This window comes from Monodelphis domestica, chromosome 5 (assembly GCF_027887165.1).
Source record: "Monodelphis domestica isolate mMonDom1 chromosome 5, mMonDom1.pri, whole genome shotgun sequence".
Taxonomy (NCBI): domain Eukaryota; kingdom Metazoa; phylum Chordata; class Mammalia; order Didelphimorphia; family Didelphidae; genus Monodelphis; species Monodelphis domestica.
In genome coordinates this window covers 247,487,843-247,509,500 of record NC_077231.1, presented here as the reverse complement: position 1 = coordinate 247,509,500, position 21,658 = coordinate 247,487,843, and positions in this window count along the sequence as shown.

The following is a 21,658-nucleotide window of genomic DNA, read 5'->3' as shown; positions in this document are numbered from 1 at the left end:
TCAAGAATTTGTGTTGGTGTAAGTAATTACAAACTCATCCAACCCAAAATATTTAGATGGCTTTAGACTATAACATGAGATCATATTTCATATCCTCTTTAATCAAGTCTGGTCAAGTTGCTGTTCATCTTATCATCACTTTCTAAGTTTTATTCCAAGGTATGTAATCAAATTGATTCTATCATATCATTATTGTTTTGCAAAAGGACATATCAATTGACTTAAACAGATTAACTCACCTCTTTTTTGACTATAAGTGCTAATTACTTCCTACCCAGAACACCAGTCCCATACACTTATTTTCTGCCTCTATTATAGACTCCTTGAGGGCAGGGACTATATCAACTTTTTAAATTTTTATCTTCAACGATTAATGTACTGTCTCTCACAGAAGATTCACTTAATTTTTCATTCATTCATTAAAATAATTTCATTCATTTAATTATTTGTTCATACTAGGTGCCAAACAAAGGAATAAATGAAACAGTTTTTATTCTTAAGAAACTTTACTCCCACTAGAGAAAAGATCATGTCGACATATAAGCTGATATAAAATGTATACAAAACATATACATTAATATGAGTAGAAGATGAGCACTAACAATTGGAGAATAAGAAAAGACTTTATGTAGTGCCCTTCACTACCCACTCTGGACCTTTATTCTTCCTCTTTATTGCTATAAATAATAAGAATTCATGTAAACTTTTTGAGCAGATAAATGATATGACTTCTAACCTCTGCATCTGGAATATTAATTGGAGGTCAGGATTAGCAAATACACCTTGTTTGCTGAGCCAGGGGAACCTGTATGCCTCAGGATGCAAAAGGAATCTGAATCTTCAGGTCAGGTTGCTGGGAGCAGCTGTGTAGTCTGTTGCCTGGTTTTCCCCTGGACCCTGACTGGCCCGCAGCTAAAGACTGAAGGAGTGGACACCTCATAGTCAGAGGGCACCTGGCCCTAAGGGTAGGAACTCAAACCTCATAGCTAATAAACAAGGGAGTATGGAGGTCCACAAAATGTGGACTGGATACCTACTTTAGCTAGGGTTGCCATGAAAGGTGTGGAAAGGAAAACTGAATTAAGCTCTGGACTTTCTGTCACTGAGGTAGAACAAACAGCAGTTGAAAGATTAGAGTGAAAATGATGAACAGAGATGATAGTTGGTGGGGAGAGGGGTGACTTGGAGAGTGACAATTGCTCTCCAAGGTTGCTCTCTTTCCTGGCCCATGGACTGGAAGGAGCATTCTCTCCCTGTCTCAGGATAGAAGTACTTCTCTTCCTAGATTTTCCCAACTGTGAGCTCTACCTGGATTCCTGTGATCCTGTCATTGAACAAAAGTTAAGATTTAAGAGGAATAGTTTGAACTGTAAGGCCAGTCTTTAGGGGTGTCAGCCAGAAGAGACAGGCCCAACTAGCTCTGAAAGTCAGAACCTTTTCTTCCTCTTGCTGTCTACTTCTAAAGGCTTTGAACTTAAGAAAACTAACAAAGATTAGCATAGATAGGAATGAAAGAAACCCTCCACTAGCCTGGGAGGCCTGTCCTCAGCTCAAAAGCTGAGAGAGTTTCAAACCCAATCTAGGGAAGTCCCAATTCCCTCTTTCCTGATATCTTCCCAATTCAAACTTGTTATTAAATTTATCTTGAGTTAAATAACCTGCAGTCAGAAAAAAAGGACTGTCATTTCAGGGGGACAGAGAGGGAGTTGAACCTAAGGACATACAGACAACCAAAAAAGGTCCTTATCAGACCCCTGCCAGGTGACTTTGACCTGGGGGGAGGTTTGTCCCTTACAAGGGTCCCTGCTTACCTGCCCTGGGGTATCTTCAACATCAATCAATAGAGACAACATCCCCTCAGGCTATCATAATTGGCTCATTTCTCAGGAACCCCATTTTTCAAAGATAGCCCCTCAGCAGGGGGTATCTCTCCCCTTTTACCTCACCAGCAACCATATTCCCTCTATCCTTTCAACTCCTCCATTCCCTGTTACAAAATGCTCTTTATTCCCTGTACCTTTTCAATCCTCTACAATTCCTTTAACTATTACAAAAGAGAGGAGTGAGGAAGGAGCAAGTACCTGTGTGTGTATTTTCTGAGGACCTGAGGATCCATCAGCTATGGTTACTCCCAGGAAACTAGAGTCCCCCCCCTCCCCCCCCCCGTTGTTGCCTTAGGGGGAGTCATATTGGCTGCTTGTAGTTGTAGTAGCAGAACTACCCACTGGATCTGGTTGAGACACCGGAGGACAATCAATCCTGGACTAGGGCTTGAGTGGGGGATGGAGAGTACATCCACCCCTGGACTATAAAAATCACAAAACTAAATAGGATTAAAGAAAGAACAAATAAACACACATACACACACACACACACACACACAAATTATGAATGAGAAATAACATATATCAACATTAGAGGAACCCTGGGACTCCAGAAAGAAAAAAAAGGAATAAATAAGTCTTTGGTCTGGCCACTAAAATGAAAAAAAAAATGAATAAATAAACAAATAAGTAAATAAACAAATAGACAAACAAAGGAATGAATGAATGAATAAATAAATAAAAGTAAGCAAGCAAAGGAGGAAGAATCCAACTATGGATTTCTATTATGGTGACACAAGATATAGGTTCAAACTCAGAAGGCAGTGAAATAAAAACATATATTTCAAAAACAACAAAGAACTACAATAAATGCCTAAAAGCTCAAAAAGAGCTTTTTGAAGAGCTTTAAAAAAAGACTTCAAGAATTAAATGAGAGTCTGAGGAAAAATTAGAGAAAAAAAGACAAAGAAGAACAATGGAAGAAAACCAGAAAAATTATGAAAGATCATCCAAAGAGGAAAAGAGACCCAGAAACTTATGGAAAAATGTTTTAAGAAATAAAATTTGACAAGAGGAAGTTAACCATTTCCTAAGTCAACAAGAAATAATAATGCAAAATCAAAAGAATGAAATAATAAAAGAGAATATAAAACATCTTATCAATAAAATAACAGATATGGAAAATAGATCAAAGATACAACATAAGAATAGTTGTAGTCCTAGAAACTTAGAATAAAAAAAGAAGCTTAGACATCATAATCCAAAGCACTGTAAAAGAAAACTGCCCAGAATTTTTTTTTTAATAAACTGAGGGTGAAATCAAAGAAATCCACTGATCATCACCTCCAAGAGTACTGAAGACAAAAATGAATAGGAAAGTCATTGTTCAGTTTCACAGACCCCAGGTTAAGGGGAAAAAAAATAAAACCATAAACAACTAGAAAAAAGTACTGGTGCACTACATTAAGAATAACAGATGGCTAAGCAGCCACAACATTATAAAAGAACATAAGAGATAGGACATAGCATTTTGAATAGCAAAACAAACAAAACCCTGGGATTACAACCAAAAATATCATATATAACAGAGGCAAGCATAATTATAAAAGAGAAAAAATAGATATTTAACAAACTAAAAGAATTACAATTATTTCTGGAGAGAAAACCCAGAACTCAGCACAAATTTTGATCAATAAGAAATATACAAAGATAATAAGAATAATTATAAACAACCGAAAACATCAAAGTATTGGATTCTAATGTGGAAAAATGCCTGGCAATAGCATGATTGTCTGAGTATGTTGAAGGGATAGCTATGTATAGAAGACTCTGTATAGAATGTATAGAAGAAGGTCAAGGCAGTGGAATGTAATAAGATAGAATGGTAGTCAAATAGACTAGGAGGAGGCAGGGTGGAATGGCTATCTCATATGGAAGAGGAATGAGTGAAGGAAATGCCACAGAGAAGGGAGGAGAGGGTGTAGGGTTTATAATACTAGAATCCTACTACCATCAGGCCTGCAATAAAAAGAGAACAACATACAAAATAGAAGGGTATTGTTTTTTTTTTTTCTTATTACAGAGAAACAGGAAGGAAGGGGAATGAGATAAGGAAGAGAAACACCTTGGGGGAATAAAGGAATAAAAAAAGGGAGGATGGATTAAGAGAAAAGAGGACAAGGGAATAAGAAAAGGTAAGGAAGGGAGGGATATCTAGAGGAGAGTAAATATCAAGAGACAGGAGATTAAGATGAGAGGATAAGGGGATCAAGAAGCAAAAGGGAACAATAAGAATAAAGATGGGATGCTGGGAAAGGTATACAGAATAAGAATTCAGAGGTAAGGAGGAAGGGATAAGTGAGGGAATTTTGGAAAGGTGGTCCAATTTGGAACTAGGTGGACAAGGGGAAAGGATGAGGGAGGATTTTTGGGAAGAGATGTGAATAGAATTATTGGTCAAAGGAAATCAGTGATGGGATATGAGAGAAAAGAAAAAAGAGGGGGACAAATGGTTAGGGGGAACAGAGTAGATGGAAATGCATAACTAGTAACTACGGCTTTTAGTGTAATGGTATGAATTCACACATGGTAAGAAAATGACAGGACCTGATAATGTGTTGTCTTCAAGAAATATATTGAAAATGAAAGAAAAAATTAGAATGAAGTGAGAAGCTTCAACAGAATATGTTTTGCCTCAACTGATCCAGAAAAAGCAGAGATAGCATTCATGAACTGACAGAATTGGGGCTAAAATGGATACAACTGAAAGTAATATATAGGGTAACTATGTTCTGTTGGGAAGGTACTATGGATAATGAAGCATTGTCAATTTTGGATCAACATATATCAATCTTTTAATTTTATTTTTATTGTCATCCAAAACAAACTTCTATATTGGTCATTGTTGTAATTCATATGTAACCAAACTTATATGTAACCAAATCTCCAAAATAAAACCATAAACATACTGATATGAAAGCTGACTCCAAGTACCAAATGTTATAACACCCAGACCTTAATCTTCCCCTCTCAGAACTAAATAAATCTAACCAAAAAAGAAATAAGGAATAGAATAAAGAGATGAGTAGAACCTTAGACAAGTTAAATAAGATAGTGATCTGAAGAACCCATACACTTCCACATGAAGTTAGTAGCAGATCTAAACCTAAGCATACACATAATCCAAATGTAATTTCTTGTGGAAAAACAGTGCCTTAGAGAGTAAAAATATTCTGCAAAAGTCTTACTTTTCATACAATCATACAATTGAGGTAATTGCATCTCAGAAGGGTTGTGGTGCTGGAACAAAACGTTCCACTGGGTATGACTAAGCTTGAAAAATTTGTTTTGGAAAAGGTATGAACCTGGCATCAGATAGTTTCTACTACCTAAGGACCAATCAAAGAAAATATAGTCCTGGTAATATATGTTAACTGAGAACCAGATAGGCTACAGTAATTAAATTAAATGTTGATAGGAAAATGAAGAAATAGAGCTAATATCATATTGTTAGAGCAGCTGTGATTTTTTTTTTATAAAACTAGATAATAGATAATTATATATAGTGTAGATAATACACTAGAATTGTAAAGCTGTTCATGCTCATTGACCTAGAGATCTCATTACTAAAGTTAGTTTCTAAGGACATAATTAAGAGGCTAAAAAGTGGTATGTGTATATATATATATATATATGAAAATATTCAAGAATGCTTTGTTTTGAAAATAATTGGAAATAAATTGAATGAATCATAGAAACAGCTAAATTGATTGTGATATTTGAATGTAATGGATTGGATTATGTTATGAAAAACAACAAATATTGGAAATGTAAATAAGGGAAATATATGAATAGATGAAAGGAGAATAAAAATAACATAAACTGTGATTACCTGATCAAGAAACAAATTTAAATAAAACAAATCCAATGGGAACTCAAAAACAGATGTTTGTATTAGTATACATTGTAATTTTACATATTTTTAAGCAAATTGTAAAAATATAGAGTTTTACTTTTGCACTTATTTTTTAATTCATTTGTTTGATTTTTTTTTGTTGGGTTGGTGGTTACTAAATACATAATAAAACATTTTTAAAAAGAAATTCAAGGAAAAATGAAAATAGAATAAAATAAAGCAATGAAAAAAACTTTGTATCATATTTTTTTCTGATAAGGGTTGGTTTAGTATTCAAGAAATATAAACTATTGTAAAGGATAATTTTTAGCGTAGTTTTAAAATTCATACTATATATAAAATGCACCTAGAATTAGAAGGGAAGTGGTTAAATGGGAACTTTTGAATCACATTTTCCAGTTAGTATTCCTCTCATGTATATTGAGTTTTCCTATCAGGTAAATGTGATTTAAAAGATTGTTTTCCCTTTTTACCACTTCCTATTCAAAATGCATTTATTTTAATACTTTTCAATTTCATATAATTAAAATTATCTATCTTATCTTTGGTAACTAGGTTTTTCTCTTGCTTGATTAAAAATATATATCCTGAATTTTTGAGGGTATGGGGCCAAGAAGGTGGCTCAGTAGCAGCAAAAGCCAAAATCACTTTAATATTCCATCCAAACCAATTGTTAAAAAGAACAATAGGAATAAAAGCAACTCCACATACAGAGGAGTACTGGCCAATCTCTCCCCACCCACACCTACTGCCCTAGGTTCCACAACTGGGCATAGACTGATTTTGAGTCCCTAGACACAGACTACAGTAATAAGAGAATACTCATATCCACCCCTTGTGAAGTCCCAGGCCCTGGAATGAACCTGTAGTGAAAGAAGGAAGTAAATAGCCCTGGGCCCATTCATCCCTGCTCTGCTAATATGAAGACCTAACCCCATAGCAAAAAACTCACAGTGCTAAGTTCTGTAAATCAGCAGCTGAGGAGATAGAAGAAGCAAACAGCTTTCATAATCCCCAGTCCACAGGTAAAAAAAAGGAAGGAAAATGAGCTAATAGCAAAAGAAATACTTAATCCTTGTAAATTTATATGAGGACAATGAGCAAAGCACATAATCAACATAGTATAGTGAAATCCAAGCAAATACATGCAAAACTTAAAAATAAAAATGAATTGGTGTCAAGTTCAGGAAGAACTCAAAAAGGAATTAAAAAATTAAAATTTTGGAATTGTAATGGAAAGTTGAAGAAGGCAAGTTGAAGAAAAATGGGAAAAATAATTGAAAGTAATGCAAAAATGAAATAATACTTTTAAAAGCAAAATTAGTCACCTGGAAAAAGAGTCACAAAAACCGAATGAAGATAAAAGTCTTTTAAAAACTCAATTTACCTACAGGAAAAAGAGACAAAAAATAAAATCCAATGAAGAAAGCATTGCCATGAAAAGTAAAATGGATCAAATGGAAAAGGAGAATCAAAAGGTCATGGAATTAATTTAGTCTTTTAAAATTAGAATTGGGCAAATAGAAGCTAAGTAATTTATGAAAAATAAAACAAAAGCAAAAGAATGAAAAAATGAAATGTGAAATCTCATTGAAAAAAAAATACCTGACCTGGAAAATAGATTCAGGAGAGACAATTTAAGAACTGTTAGAATACCTGAAAATCACACACACACACACACAGACACACACACACACACAGAGTTTAGATATCATATGACAAGAAGTACAAGAAGTTATCCAAGAAAAATGCCTTAATATTCTTGAACAAGAGTATCAAATAGAAATTGAAAGGGAGGCAGAGTCAAGATGGTGGCCTAGAAGCAGCAGAAGTTTTGACCTATGAATACCCTTCCTTAACCGATCACAAACTGAATGCTCCTAGGGGACTGAAATTGAAAGAATTCACAGATCACCTTCTGCAATAAATCTTTAAATCACAATTCCCAGGAATGTTACAGTCAAGTTCAAGAGCTCCTAGGCAAAGGAAAAATACTAAAATCAGCCAGAAAAAAAATTTCAAATATCCCAGAGTCCCAATCAGTATCACACAGGATATGGCAGCTTCCACATTAAAGAACCAAAAGGCTTGGGATATGATATTCCATAAAGCAAGGATACTGGATTTATAACCAAGAATCATCTACCCATAATCACTGACTATTTTCTTTCAGGGGAAAGTATGATCATTTAATAAAATAGAAGATTTCCAAGCATTCCTGAAGTAAAGACCAGATGAACAGAAAATTTGATGACCAAATTAAAAAAAATCGAAAGAAGGACAAAATGTAAATAAGAAAGAGAAAAAATTAAGGGCTCTTTGTTTATATTTCTACATGGAAGTATGATATTTGTAACTCTTAAAAATTGTTATCATTATCATAGTAATTAGAAGTAAACAGGCAGAAGGTGTGGTAGTAAGCTGTTTGAGATAATACATTAAAAAAACTAAGGGTGAAAAATATTGTACTAAGATGAATGGGAAAAAAGAAGTAAAATGGAGTAAATTATATCAAATAAAGAGTCATAGGAGAGGTGAGAAATACTATTACAATGGAGAGAATGATGAGGATGGTAAAAGATAATACTTAAACTTTCCTCTCATTGGAATTAGCTCAGAGAGGGAAGAACAGCTAGATTCATTGGATTATAGAATCCTATCTACCAGGAATATTATAGAAGATGAAATTAATTCACTATACCAAACCTAGTTAAGAATAGATGGGCATTACACAGTAATAACAATAATACATGATGATCATCTATGAATAAATAAACTGTTATCAACAAGGTAAAGATCCAGAACAATTCTAAGAGACTCAGACAAAAAAAAAATTAAAAGATATCACCACCATAGAAGAAACAGATCAGAGACCTACTGCAAATTGAAACATACAGTTCTTTCTTTCTTCCATGAATTTTTCTCTTTTATTAGCAATATGTCTTCTTTCATAACATAAAAAACATGAAAATATGCACCAATATGATAATATATCTACAACCTATATCATATTACTGTCCTTCTTGGGAAGGGGAAAGAGGTAGAAGGGAAACAGAGAACATACATTGAAAAGTATCAAAAATGAATATTTAAAAAATAGTTGAAGGACATCCCATATGAAAAGAGTCAAACAATATTAATCTGGCCCTTTCCTGTACCTAATAAAAGGATTAACACTATGTTGATTTTCTCACCAGGAATATAGTCCCAGGGCAGTCTGATGGGGAAGTCTCACCAAAGAACAATAACCCTTCCCCTACATATATACTGAGAAAAGAGCTAGAGTTGCACGTAACAGAGGCAGCAGATGACAGTGCAATTTAGAGAAGCAGTGGACTTTTGCAGAGTGGAACTATAGAGTTCAAAGACTCTGGGACCATAGCAAAAGCATTTTAAGACACAGATCTAACAAGAAATTTGAGATAGAGAGGGGTTTAGCAGCCTCAACTTCTCTACCTGTAAGACATCATTTTTGTGGGAAGGGAGAATGTTGGTTTATCAACCCATACTCTCAGAAATTCAATGCCCGTGTTAGGGTGACAACATAGATCATTCTAATATATCTTTTCCCATTATTTATTTTGTTATTTTCTTCTAATTAAATGTTTTGTTATTTGATTCATGGCTTCTGCCTTGTCAGTTGATAGACAGACAATTAATTGTTTGGAGGTTCAAGAAATATTTGTTTATTACAATAACTATAATTATTATTAACCAAACACCTGTCCCTGAACCTAGGATAATGAGAACTTCCATATTTCAATGGGCATTGGGTTGATAGAAAGAATTCCATGTTTGTTCTTTAATGATTTTTCTGTCCTTGTAAGGGACAGATTGACAAAATGACTAGGGAATGGTAGATTCATAGAATGGGAACTTAAGAAATTTGGGCATATCGCTAAATCAGAATCCTGCAAAAAAGTTTTTTAAGCCCACAGATTTATTATGAGGATCAAATGGACTTAGAGAAAGGGAGGTAGTGAAGAATGCTGGTTTGGAATCCACAAAAAGAAAATAATGAAGATTTGCCTATCTGAAGAAATCAAATACCTCTTTAAACAGTTCAGTAGAAAAGGTAAACAATAAAGGAAAGAGGAGAAATATATAAAAACAAACAAAAACATGCACAATGATTATTTTGAAAGATATTTCCCATGTTTTTAGTAATGATAAAATAGTTAATACCACATCTGAAGACCAGGAATTTAATTTCCTACTGTCATTCCCTCCTAACTCTTTGTCTACCTTTTTACATCACCCCCATTTCTTTTAATTTTGGCCATGTGCTTCAATTTGTCCTTTGTTGACTCTTGTAGTATGATTTGAAAAGTGATTAATTTAGAATCATACAATTAAAGAGGAATATAGAGATAATCAAGTTTAACCTTTTACCTAGTGAAAGAATCCTTCTTTACATCCTGGATGGATATAACGTAATCATCTGACCTTGTGATCTCTTTCTCAAAATGTCCTTGTTTTAGTAATTAAATATAAATTTTAAGTCCCCAATAGAATCAATTATTTCACTTTTTTGTCTCCATATCACACATGAATACTGTTGTAATGGAAGTAGTGCATAAGCATGATTGGCGTGGCCTTACGACAGAATCTTCAGAGCTGACAGGGGAAGATTCCAAGGTTGTTGGAGAGACAGTTTGTCCCAGCTGGAGTTGGAGCTGACAGAGAAACCTGATAGTGGAAAATCTTATCTCTCTCCTGGACTTCATTGGACCTTGGACAAGCAGACCTTCAATCAAGAGTAAGCAGAAGTTTCCCAATACCCTTAGGTGGAAGACTGAGGAAGAGTACTGCCATTCTCTGGACCTCAGCAGATCTCCATCTGGATATCAACAAACTGCCTGTCAAGGACTATTTTGTAAGATCTCTGTTGGATTGGTCTTTAGGATTTTAGTGTAAGAAGATAGGATTATTAGTTAGTAATTTACATTAAGGGTTTAAGATTTAAGATTTCCCCTTCTCCCTCCTTTCCCTAACCTCTCCTCTCTATTAAATAAAATCAAATATCTACATATTAATTTTTCTGTGTTGCTTTCCTACAAAACCCTGCTAATTAATACTGCTATTTCAACACCTAAAACAGTGGAAAATATATTCCACAATGAGCCAGTCTATACCAATTCTGGATAATTCTAAAGATTAGAAACTTTGTCATGAAACTTGTAGCTTTTTCTCCTAGCCAGGCTCCCTGAGGTCATATTCCTGACTTTTCCTTCAAAATCTAAAGTTATAAGTTAATCTGCAATACTTAAGGGTCTCTGTGAAGCAACTGAAATCTTAAAGTTCACTTATTTCCAAGAAGAATTATTTTATAGAAATTTGATTTGAAAAAAAAAAGAAATTTGATTTGATGAAAAATGATTGAGAATTTTGCTTAATGAGTCCTTTTTTAATTCACTTGCTAAATTTTTATGATAAAGAATGATCTACATTTTGATAACAGAAAAAGAAGTTAAACCAAAGCAAATCTATAATGCGCTAATGAGAGGCATTGCAGAGAAAGTGATAAATACTGAAAAATACCTTATTATTAGAAGAGATAAAAACACATGTTGTATATGAATGTATAATATCAGATATAATTCCAACTAAGGAAGTTTTAAAAGGTTCATGATAGTTCATTTCCTTTTCCTTTTTATAGCTTTTCTGATCTTTTTGGTTGGAGGTCAAACTGAGAAACTGAAAAACCATGCAGAAGGTTATTCCTGTTATAGTTCCCCTTAGGTCAAAAAAAAAAAATAGCAACTATTTGAAATATCCAGACATCATGTTCTTTATAGCCTACAAGCCTGCCTTTTTGACCATTGTTCCAGAGAATTGTGAAAGAGATATCAAACAAATTTCTCTCATGAGCCAAGAATTCATGCTTAATCTAATTAAGCTCTAAATATTGCAAAAATGTGAATGTTTATTATTGATTCTGATATATCATAATGATACAATCTTTAGAAAAATGTCAAGGGGGAAGCTGGGTAGCTCAATGGATTGAGAGCCAGGCCTAGAGATGGGAGGTCCTGGGTTCAAATCTGGCCTCAGATACTTCCCAGCTGTGTGACACTGGGCAAATCCCTTAACCGTCATTGCCTACCCCTTACCACTCTTCTGCCTTGGAACCAATATACAGTATTGATTCCAAGATGGAAGGTAAGGGTTTATTAAAAAAAAAAAAAGAAAGAAAAATGTCAAGTTAACAAAAGTAATTTGAAAAATTTTAGTGAAATAGCAATTATTCTTTCTTTCATATCTAGACTATGGAAATAAGAACTCATTGCCTTTCTGGATCCACAGTTCATTTGATAGTTAAATATTTCTGTGGGTATGTCTATCTTTAAATGCACATTGGCTAATGTATAAACTTGAAGAGTAATGCTTCCATAACAACTCACATTGTAGTATGCATATCTGTACTAGCCATTCATTCTCCTTTTAGCAGGAGAGTTTTAAGTTCTAAATTATGCAATTTTCCTCCTCACCGTCTTCATCATCTAGGAAAGTACCTCTTCCTTTTAGGAAGAGAAAGGGTATGTGGGACTTAAGATTTCATGCCTGTAATGAGTTCTCCAATAGAAAGGAAATTCCCTTTATCATCAAAAATATGTAAATAATCAGCCAATTTTAATGTTGGCTATGGTATTGAGAGGGAGACTTGCCCAGAGTCCCAGGGTCAATATATATATATATCACAGATGGAACTTGGACTAGGTTAAACCTTGGTCTGATACTAGTTCCTTGCCCTGCTATTTCTGATTCTGCAAAACAGTGGTTTAATAAATATTTGTTGAATGGAACAGAACTGAATGATAATATTGGAAGAAAACATTTTAAAAATGTTAAGGTTCAGTTCATGCAATTAGTGATCTCCTATACTGAAAGTAAATTAGATAGAATAGAGTCACAATGCAGTTTGATATAAATAACACTGACTTGGGAGTAAAGAAACCTAATTTTTCTTGGGTCATAGTCTCTTTATTTCTTAGTTCCCTCATCTATCAAAAAAGAAAGTGAAACAATTGGATCTCTAAAAACCTAGAAAGCTTCAATATTTTGAGTGTAGAAAACGATTTTCCAATATAGCAAAACTAACAAATATCAATCAATCAATATTTAAAAATCTACCATATGTCAGGTTCTGGGCCCTGGCATAAAGGACATATATCTATTAGTATATTCTTATTATTTTTAGAATCATTAATGAGGAAATAGAAGGAAGCTTAGAATTTATCCTATTTAACACCCCCTTTATTTTATTTAACACCACTTTATTTTACAAAAGAAGAAACTGAGACTTAGAGGGGAGAAATATCTTGTGTAAGACTACAAAAGAAAGGGAACAACTGTCAAAACCAAGATTCCAATCCAAATCCTCTGACTCAATTACATGCCACTGCTTTTTACATGGAAATATCTTGCCTGTGGTGTTCAAATAGATTCTTAACACATGGAAATTGATTAAATTGACATTTAATTCCATTTGGCAATTAATTTGGCAATTAATTGCCAAATTGGCAAAAATTGCCAAAAGGGATTTTGGCAAAAGTAAAGTATGCATTATGACTATCAAAATTCTGCCTTATTTGCTTATCTATTCAGATTGTCTTTTTAATTTTTAGACACCTGCTAATTTAGGTATTTCTCCCAATATTCTGTCATTTTTAAGGTTGGCAATCATGAAATCTTAGATCTCTTCTAAGTCATTGATACAAATTCTGAAAGTACAAAATTAAGAAAAGCTCCCTGAACTAGGGCACTCAATCAGACTTAACTTTAGGTTAACACTGATTGGCCTTTGAATGACTAGTGTTGGTTTCCTTCATTCAACTCTTTTGGAATCCATTTAACTAATTTGGTTTAACTCACAGAAGAAGAGTATAGTATCAAACTCTCTGTCAATTGCCTTTCTGAAATCTAAGTATACTGTGAATATATAATAAATTGTTGTCATTTGTCATTTTTAGGAAGGGAAGTCTTTGAATGCCCACGTTAATGTCCCCCAAGTCTAGGTTTGAAGCCTTATGGTTGATGTAATCTGGTTTAGACTGTCTGCCAAAATGGGTTGTGACTGCTGCACATGCTACAGTTTCTTGGAGCAAGTAGACATCAAAGGAAGAAAGCAACCCTGGAAAAGGCTCAGCAAGCTTTGACACTGGAAGATCTAGTCTTCCCTAAACACCCCCATATACCCTAATTCATTGTACCCCTAATTTCAGTAGGCAATAAGGAGGAATAAAATATTTTTTGAACAGAGGGAGAATTATTCTAGCAAAAATATGAAGGCTAGGACAAAGCATAAGAAGAGAGTAAAGGCAGAAGGACCTGCAAGAGTGTTATTACAATATCCCAGATGATGGTGATAAGACTCATTAGAATGATGGAAAGAAAAAAAGAACATTAATATAAAAAATCTTGGTATAACCAGCAGGTATCATTATCTGGCAAGGTTTAGAGTGAAATGAGATATTCAAAAGAATACACTTCATCTAGATGTCTCTCACTACAGGAATGTGGGCAGGCCAAATTCTTTCCAGATTACACCTTTCTCCTCTTACTGGGTAATTCAGGGCTTTCTTTAGTCCATACCCTTTCCTACAGCTCCTTTTCTTCTTAGTTTTCCTAAATAGTCTTCTCTTTAGATCAACTGAACCTAGTGAACTGATAATTAGCCTGAGTTTAGTGATTTTTTAAATCATCTGCTACATATCTGTGCCATTTAAAACCTTGGAAATTTATTAATAACTTTTAAAAAATCTTCCACAATTATGTAAATTCTTACAATTTATTTCCCTTTAAGCTAGAGAATTGCTAGAAATTTCTGGACAGTGGTGTAAACTTCTAATCCTCTCAATCCTTGGCATTCTAGTTTGATCAATATCTGTATTACACTCAGTCCCCTCTGTTTTCTACACTCAAGTAATTAACAGAAATGAATAACAAATAAATTATAACCAATTATAATATGAATAATACCCAAAAAAACCCCCACAAAAATAGAAACAGGTTAAGGTAAAGAAAAAAAGAAAATTATGCAGAAAACATAAAATAAAGGCCTGTGAGAAGGGATAATCTCTGATTTGCTCTCTTTTTCTCCCTCCTTCCCTTAATCCACATGGAACTATGCAAAAATCCTGGGTACTGGAGTGAGAACCACTTGAGTTCAAATTGCACATCAAACCCTTTGTATCTGAGTGACCAAGATCAATTTACCTTACTTGTATACCTCTGTTTCATCACCTTTAAGATAGCAATAAATTTAGTAGTGTGTAATTACAATTTGAACCCTAGAACTACAATTCCCAGCACCACACTTTCCTTCTCACATTACATGCTGATGTAGGGAGGGTACAAGTTCTGTGTAGCCTCACCTCTCTCTCTCTTCCTGTGATTGTTGGCAGGCTAAAGTGGGCTTTTTAGGAGAGGCGAGAGAACTGTTCACGTGGTCTTATTTTGGTTATATAATTATGTTTTTATACTTCCATTTCCTTTTCATGCCTTTACTTCAAGTGATTATTGATAAACTTTATAAAATATAATACTTGGAGTTGTTGGACATTAACTTAAATCTCACATTGTTTATGACCCAAAGTCTGGAGTTTAGGATCCTTACTCCTCACTAAGTAAGTAGAGCAGTTTTTAAAATAGACAAAAAGAGAAGTTAATTTCAAGGGCACAGCCACTGGTCTAAGACTATAAAGCTTTAGAAGCCCTGCCATCTCCCACCATTTCCCTCTGCTTCTGTTGTCCATGCCACTTTTCTCCTGTGGCTGCCTCCAACTGCTGATTGCTTACCAGAGAGTCATTTGAAAGTGGAAGGGTGACATCTAAATCCCATTTTCTCCTTTTAAACTGAAAGCAGCTGAATAGCTGTTGCTTGCTGTGGCCTGATAAGCTGGGAGTGTTTTGTTTATTTATTTATTTGTTTGTTTGTTTTTTAGCAACTATTAGCCTTTAACCCTCCAGACTCCTCTGACCTGGGGGTAGCAATCCTGATCCCCCAGTACAGTCTTATAGCCCAGAATCCTCGAATGTTGGTGGAAGTTTATAATTTCAGCTGAGGTTTTTGATTGTTATTAGAAGGTATTAATTATTGGACTAAATTGAGAAAGTTTGGCTGTATCTTACTCCTAGAAGTTTGCTCTCTCTTTAAGATCTTTCCTAAATTCCCCAAGTGTTTAAAACACAAGGGTCTAAGCACCCCTCAGCTAGTATCCCAGCACTCTTACTTGGTAGCATGTATTCCCTGGCATTTTTACCCCTGGGGGGAGGGAAAGGAAGGTTACTCTTCCAAACAGCAAGTAGATTTGCAACCAATTTAATAAGTAGAATTGCAAGCATGGCCCAGTTTCCTGACTACCTCAAACTACTCCCATTCCAGGAGAGCATTACAGAGCTCCCACAGCTCAAAGTTTTGGGATATTTTCCATTACTACTATTTCCAGGTACACTTGTCCTTGACATTAGCTTGAGTAATCCTGAGGTTTGTGCATTAAAAAAAAAAAAATTGTAACATGGGGACTACATCCCCCAGCATTCTCTTCTCTTTCTAGCATTCCCTTTTTTGACATCCTGGCATAGGTTTGTGAATAAATGGGCTGATTCCATGGTGGGAAGGGTTTGCTTTTTGCTGGTAGTTGAGGAGGAATGCTGCTGGGGCTTTGGCTCTTCTCTCTCTTAGCACCCCTTTCTCCTTTACAATAGATTCAGAGGGGAAATTCATCTCCCTACACCCATTTGTCATTTTGTCCTGCCCAGTCTCCGCAACACATCCAATATGGAGTTTGCCCATATTATGCTAAGTGTGGGTATAGGGAACCCCAGTAACATGATCAAAGTAATCTAGATGGATGATGATACTCAGGAAGGAAAGGAACCTTAAAGAGTCTGGGGGTGAATTTTTAAGCCTTTTTGGACTCCATTGCTTTACTGATGTTAACTGTTTCAGTTCCCCTCCAAATAATGAAGAACTCTCAGTAACACAAATATCAGAACTGGAAAAAAAATGACTCTTGAATTCAGTGCCTATATCCGGTCACATATATTTTTTTTATTTATTTATTTTTCTTTCTTTTTTTTTAAACCCTTATCATCTGTTTTGGAGTAAATACTGTGTATTGGCTCCAAGGCAGAAGAGTGGTAAGGGCTAGGCAATGGGGGTCAAGTGACTTGCCCAGGGTCACACAGCTGGGAAGTGTCTGAGGCCAGATTTAAACCTAGGACCTCCCATCTCTAGGCCTGGCTCTCAATCCACTGAGCTACCCAGCTGTCCCCCACATATATTTAATTTGCTAATTGTTTGCTTTAAGATTTCATTTTGGTTTTAAGTTCATATATTAATCTAATTTATAATGTTCTATTTCACTGTCATTTTCAGCTACTGTGTTTTAGCCATTAGCTATATATTCTGTTACATTGTGTTTATTTGTACACTCTCCTATGACTGAACTGGATAAAATACCACTGTAAAAGCCCATAGTCAACTTGGACAAATCCTTTTCCAAGGCAAAACCATAGGTCCTTATGGATGTTGGGTTTGTCTCCAGATCAGTTGAGGTCACATGTTGCCTAAATGGCCTTTTGTTCATTTTTGCCTTTGTTAGTTGTCACATAGATGATGATGGATGGACTCTGGTTATAACCTGTATACAACCTTTTGAAAATTTAAAGAGATAAAAATTTCAAATTGATTTTAAAGGGTCTACAGAAGTGATTTTTCAGAATATCTAGGAGCACCTCTACCTCTGACTGATCATTTGCCTACCTTTGAGTTGTTTGTAACAAAAGGTAATGGTCCATTTAGTATCTGAAGTGAATAGCACTATTATATTCCCCACCTCCATATTTATAAAAATGTAATGGATGAGACATAGAAAGACATACCTGTTATGACTGTTACAGACTCATCTGGGATGAGGGAAGGTTTTCATAGGGGGTGTGGTACCTTTGGACGGCTCTCAAGAAGGAGCATTACCCATGTTGCCTAATGATTTCTGGATTGTTTTTATATTTCTAACTCTTCAGCTTACATTACTCTTTCACCAGAATGATCTGTATTCTTGGTGATATTTTTGACCATAAAGGTTTTCATCAGCAATACAGAGGTTTGTGTTTTTCTAGGCTCCTCCTGTCAAATTTTGGAATGATGGCAGTAATAGAGTGTTAAAAATATCTCAGCCAAGGTTGAAAGATTGCCCAGATCTTGAGAACTTGTGACAAGTGCCCATGAGTTTCAGTGGCTATAGAGACTAATGTGAATTCTAATGATATGTGAACCTTAAAAATTCTCAGACCCTACTTCATAAGGTTGGGTTAAGACCATTCCCCATTGGGACCATTCCCCATTTGGGCAGTGAAGGTACTTGATCAGGAATGTGAGAACTCTACTTCACCATACTTAAGCATGCCTTAGGGGCGGATAAAGTTGTAAACTCTTTGCTGAACAATGAAAAATACTTAAACCCATACTTATAGTAAGACAAAAAGTTCTTAAGCTGTGCCTATTTTAGGACTAATACAAAAGGGTGCTAAGTACCTATAAAGGTCAGGCAACTTGTGAACTTACAAGGAGCAAAGAGGTGAAAACTTACTCAGAGATTCTAGTCTACCCAGGTGTGAATTACTCAAAAGATTAGTCTTCTTAGGTGTGAACTAAAAATGGTCTGTCCTTTGAAAATCATCTACTGTGATTGGTAGATGGGAGAACTTGGGGGAGGTGACATAGGAGAAAATTCCCTTTATAAGGAGATGAAAATCTGAGAGCAAGGATCAGTCTCTTGAGAGTCTCTTGAGGACAGTCTGTTGAAGACAGTCTGAGGGAGGCTGACTCTGGCTGGAACTCCCTCTGAGGATACTCTGTCCCTCTGAATCCTTGCTTGGACAGATCATGTGGTAAGTGATAAAAGAATGACTGATCCCTCTCTTCCTAGACAGGCTCATGCCGGCCTAGGTTGGTATAGCCCTTTTCTCATTATTTCCTTTCTCTCTCTCTCTCTCTCTCTCTCTCTCTCTCTCTCTCTCTCTCTCTCTCTCTCTCTCTCTCTCCCTTTCTCTCTCTCTCTCTCTCTCTCTCTCTCTCTCTCTCTCCCTTCTCTCTCTCTCTCTCTCTCTCTCTCTCTCTCTCTCTCTCTCTCTCTCTCTCTCCCTCTCCCTTTCTCTCTCTCTCTCTCTCTCTCTCTCTCTCTCTCTCTCTCTCTCTCTCTCTCTCTCTCTCTCCTCCCTTTCTCTCTCTCTCTCTCTCTCTCTCTCTCTCTCTCTCTCCCTCCCTTTCTCTCTCTCTTTCTTTCTCTCTCTCTCTTTCTTAATTCCTCATTTGTATAAATTAAAATCTCTATAAAACCCAGTTGACTTGGGTATATTGAATAATTGGGAATTTTTCCCTGGTGACCACCTTATATATATATTGATTTAAAAACAAGACACTGTAGTGAAAACATATTTTCTGCAGTCACAACTTACTCATCCACTCTTTTATCTACTACAATTTAAGTCTCCCACTATTTTAATCACTACAGTTTATGGCCTCAACTATTTTAATTATTACAGATAGAGGGTTTGTTTGCTATTATTATTAGATGTGTTCTTATTATTTTGGGGATTTGGGTAGCTCTTGAATGTGTGTTAGCTGTAATACTGTTTTTAAAAAGCTGTTATTTGGTGAAAATCATTTACAATCACATTGTGGATCATGGACAAGTTAAAAAGGAAATGGATCTCATTTTTGGGTGAGAAACCTTTGTATTCTGCCTCTCCTTGGGTAATACAGTTTGTCACCAATTCTGGACTAAGCATTTTTCATTTATTTTTAAATTTTATCATTGTTTTTTCTTGTATGTTGAATAGAATATTTGAATTTTCTTTTTTCTCTCATTTTTTTATATTTGAAGCACGTTATCAGTATTATTTTTTAATTTTGCATTAATATAAGTTTATGATATCCATTAGCCCTAATATTAATGTATACCGAAAAGCTTTAGACTATGGAAACCTGCCATTGATTGTTAAATATTATGGGACTTTGATTAATGATTGTGTCTGATTATAGGAAAAGAAATCACAAAAGAGCCATTATACACTGGCAAGAAGCACAAGGTCAAGGAGACCAATCAATCCTAGTGGGATGGATGAGAATCTGTGCCAGGCAGAGGACTTGTTTTGGGGTTTGAGGAAGTGGCTATTTGACAACATCAGCCACAGGATTTCCCTGGGCCAGGTTCATTCAATGTATCTTGGTTTGACTATAATTTTTTTAATGGAAAAAATTTATTTAATTAAATAATTTAGAATATTTTTCCATGGTTACATGAATCATATTCATTCCCTCCCTCCTCCCCCAACTCTGTGGCCAATGAGTAATTCCACTGGGTTTTATGTGTCATTGGTCAAGACCTATTTCCATATTATTAATATTTGCATTAGGATAATTGTTTAGAGTTTACATCCCCAATCATATCCCCACCAAACCATATGATCAAGCAATTGTTTTTCTTCTGTGTTTCTACTTCCACAGTTCATTCTCTAGATGTAAATAACATTCTTTCTCATAAGTCCCTCAGAATTGTCCTGAATTATTGCATTGCTATTAGTAGAGAAGTCCATTGCATTCGATTGTGCCACAGTGTATCAGTTTTTGTGATTAAGGTTCTCCTGGTTCTGCTCATTTTACTCTGCATCAATTCCTGAAGGTCTTTCCAATTCATATGGAATTACTCCAGTTCATTATTCCTTTTAACATAATAGTATTCCATCACCAATATATACCATAATTTGTTCAGCCATTCCCCAATTGAAGGGCATGTCCTCATTTTCCATTTTTTTGCTACCACAAAGAGCACAGCTATAAATATTTTTGTACAAGTCTTTTTCCTTATTATCTCTTTGGGATATAAATCCAGCAGTGGTATTGCTGGATCAAGGGCAGGCAGTCTTTTAAAGCCCTTTGGGCTTGATCCAAATTTCGGCTATAATTTTGACTCCCCTATCCCTGTAAGTGAAGGTAAAATCAGACCAGGGGATGATATTTCCCACTTGCTTCAAAATCTAGTCCTTTTTCTTTCTCCTTCATAATATGGCAATATTCTATAGTCCTGGATGCTGATTGGGTAAGTGTATATTGTTGCTATGGTCCTATAGGCTTGTGGGACATATATCACTTCATTGGGCCCTGATTCTAGGACCTGCTATGGACTTATTCTTGCTTACTCAGAATTTTTTATATATTATTTAATTTTTATTCTTTTTTTCTTTTCTATTTTTTTTATACTTTTGACTTCCTTTGACCAGTTGATTCACATACCTCATAACTAAGACATGCATCTCAGGGTGATCCATGTGTTTGTCAACATCCTCCTCGGGGGGGGGGGGGATTGCATTATTGTTATATTATTCTAGATTTATAATTTTTTTTTTGTTTTTGTTTGAGAGTAATTTTAGGATTAGAAACTTGCTACCTCCTCTACTCAAGAAAGTGAACTATTTTGAGAAGGTGTCATGGAGATGCTTGCAGAAACCTCACATTGCACCAAAGGATCCAGAATGAACTTTAAGATGTAGTGAAATTGAATTGTTGGAGTTGAATGCATTTATTTTTAATGTAAACTCTTATGTCAAAGGGGATTGCCCCCTTATTGGCTTTATGTCAGTGTGCCTAGCAATCATTAGTTTTGTTCACTTCTCTTTTATTTCCCTCTCATCCCCAATTATTGTAATTTTCCCTTAGAAAGTACAATATTGTATTTACCTCTAGTTGAAGGTATTTAGAGATATAAGTTGGTTATTTGTAATGTTTCCATGGTGAAACTAGGCAAGTAAATCTGGGAGAGTACTTTATGCTCATTTTCCATGGGAATCACAAGGGCGAATGTGTAATTATAATTTGAATCCCTAGAACTACAATTCCCAGCACCCCACTTTC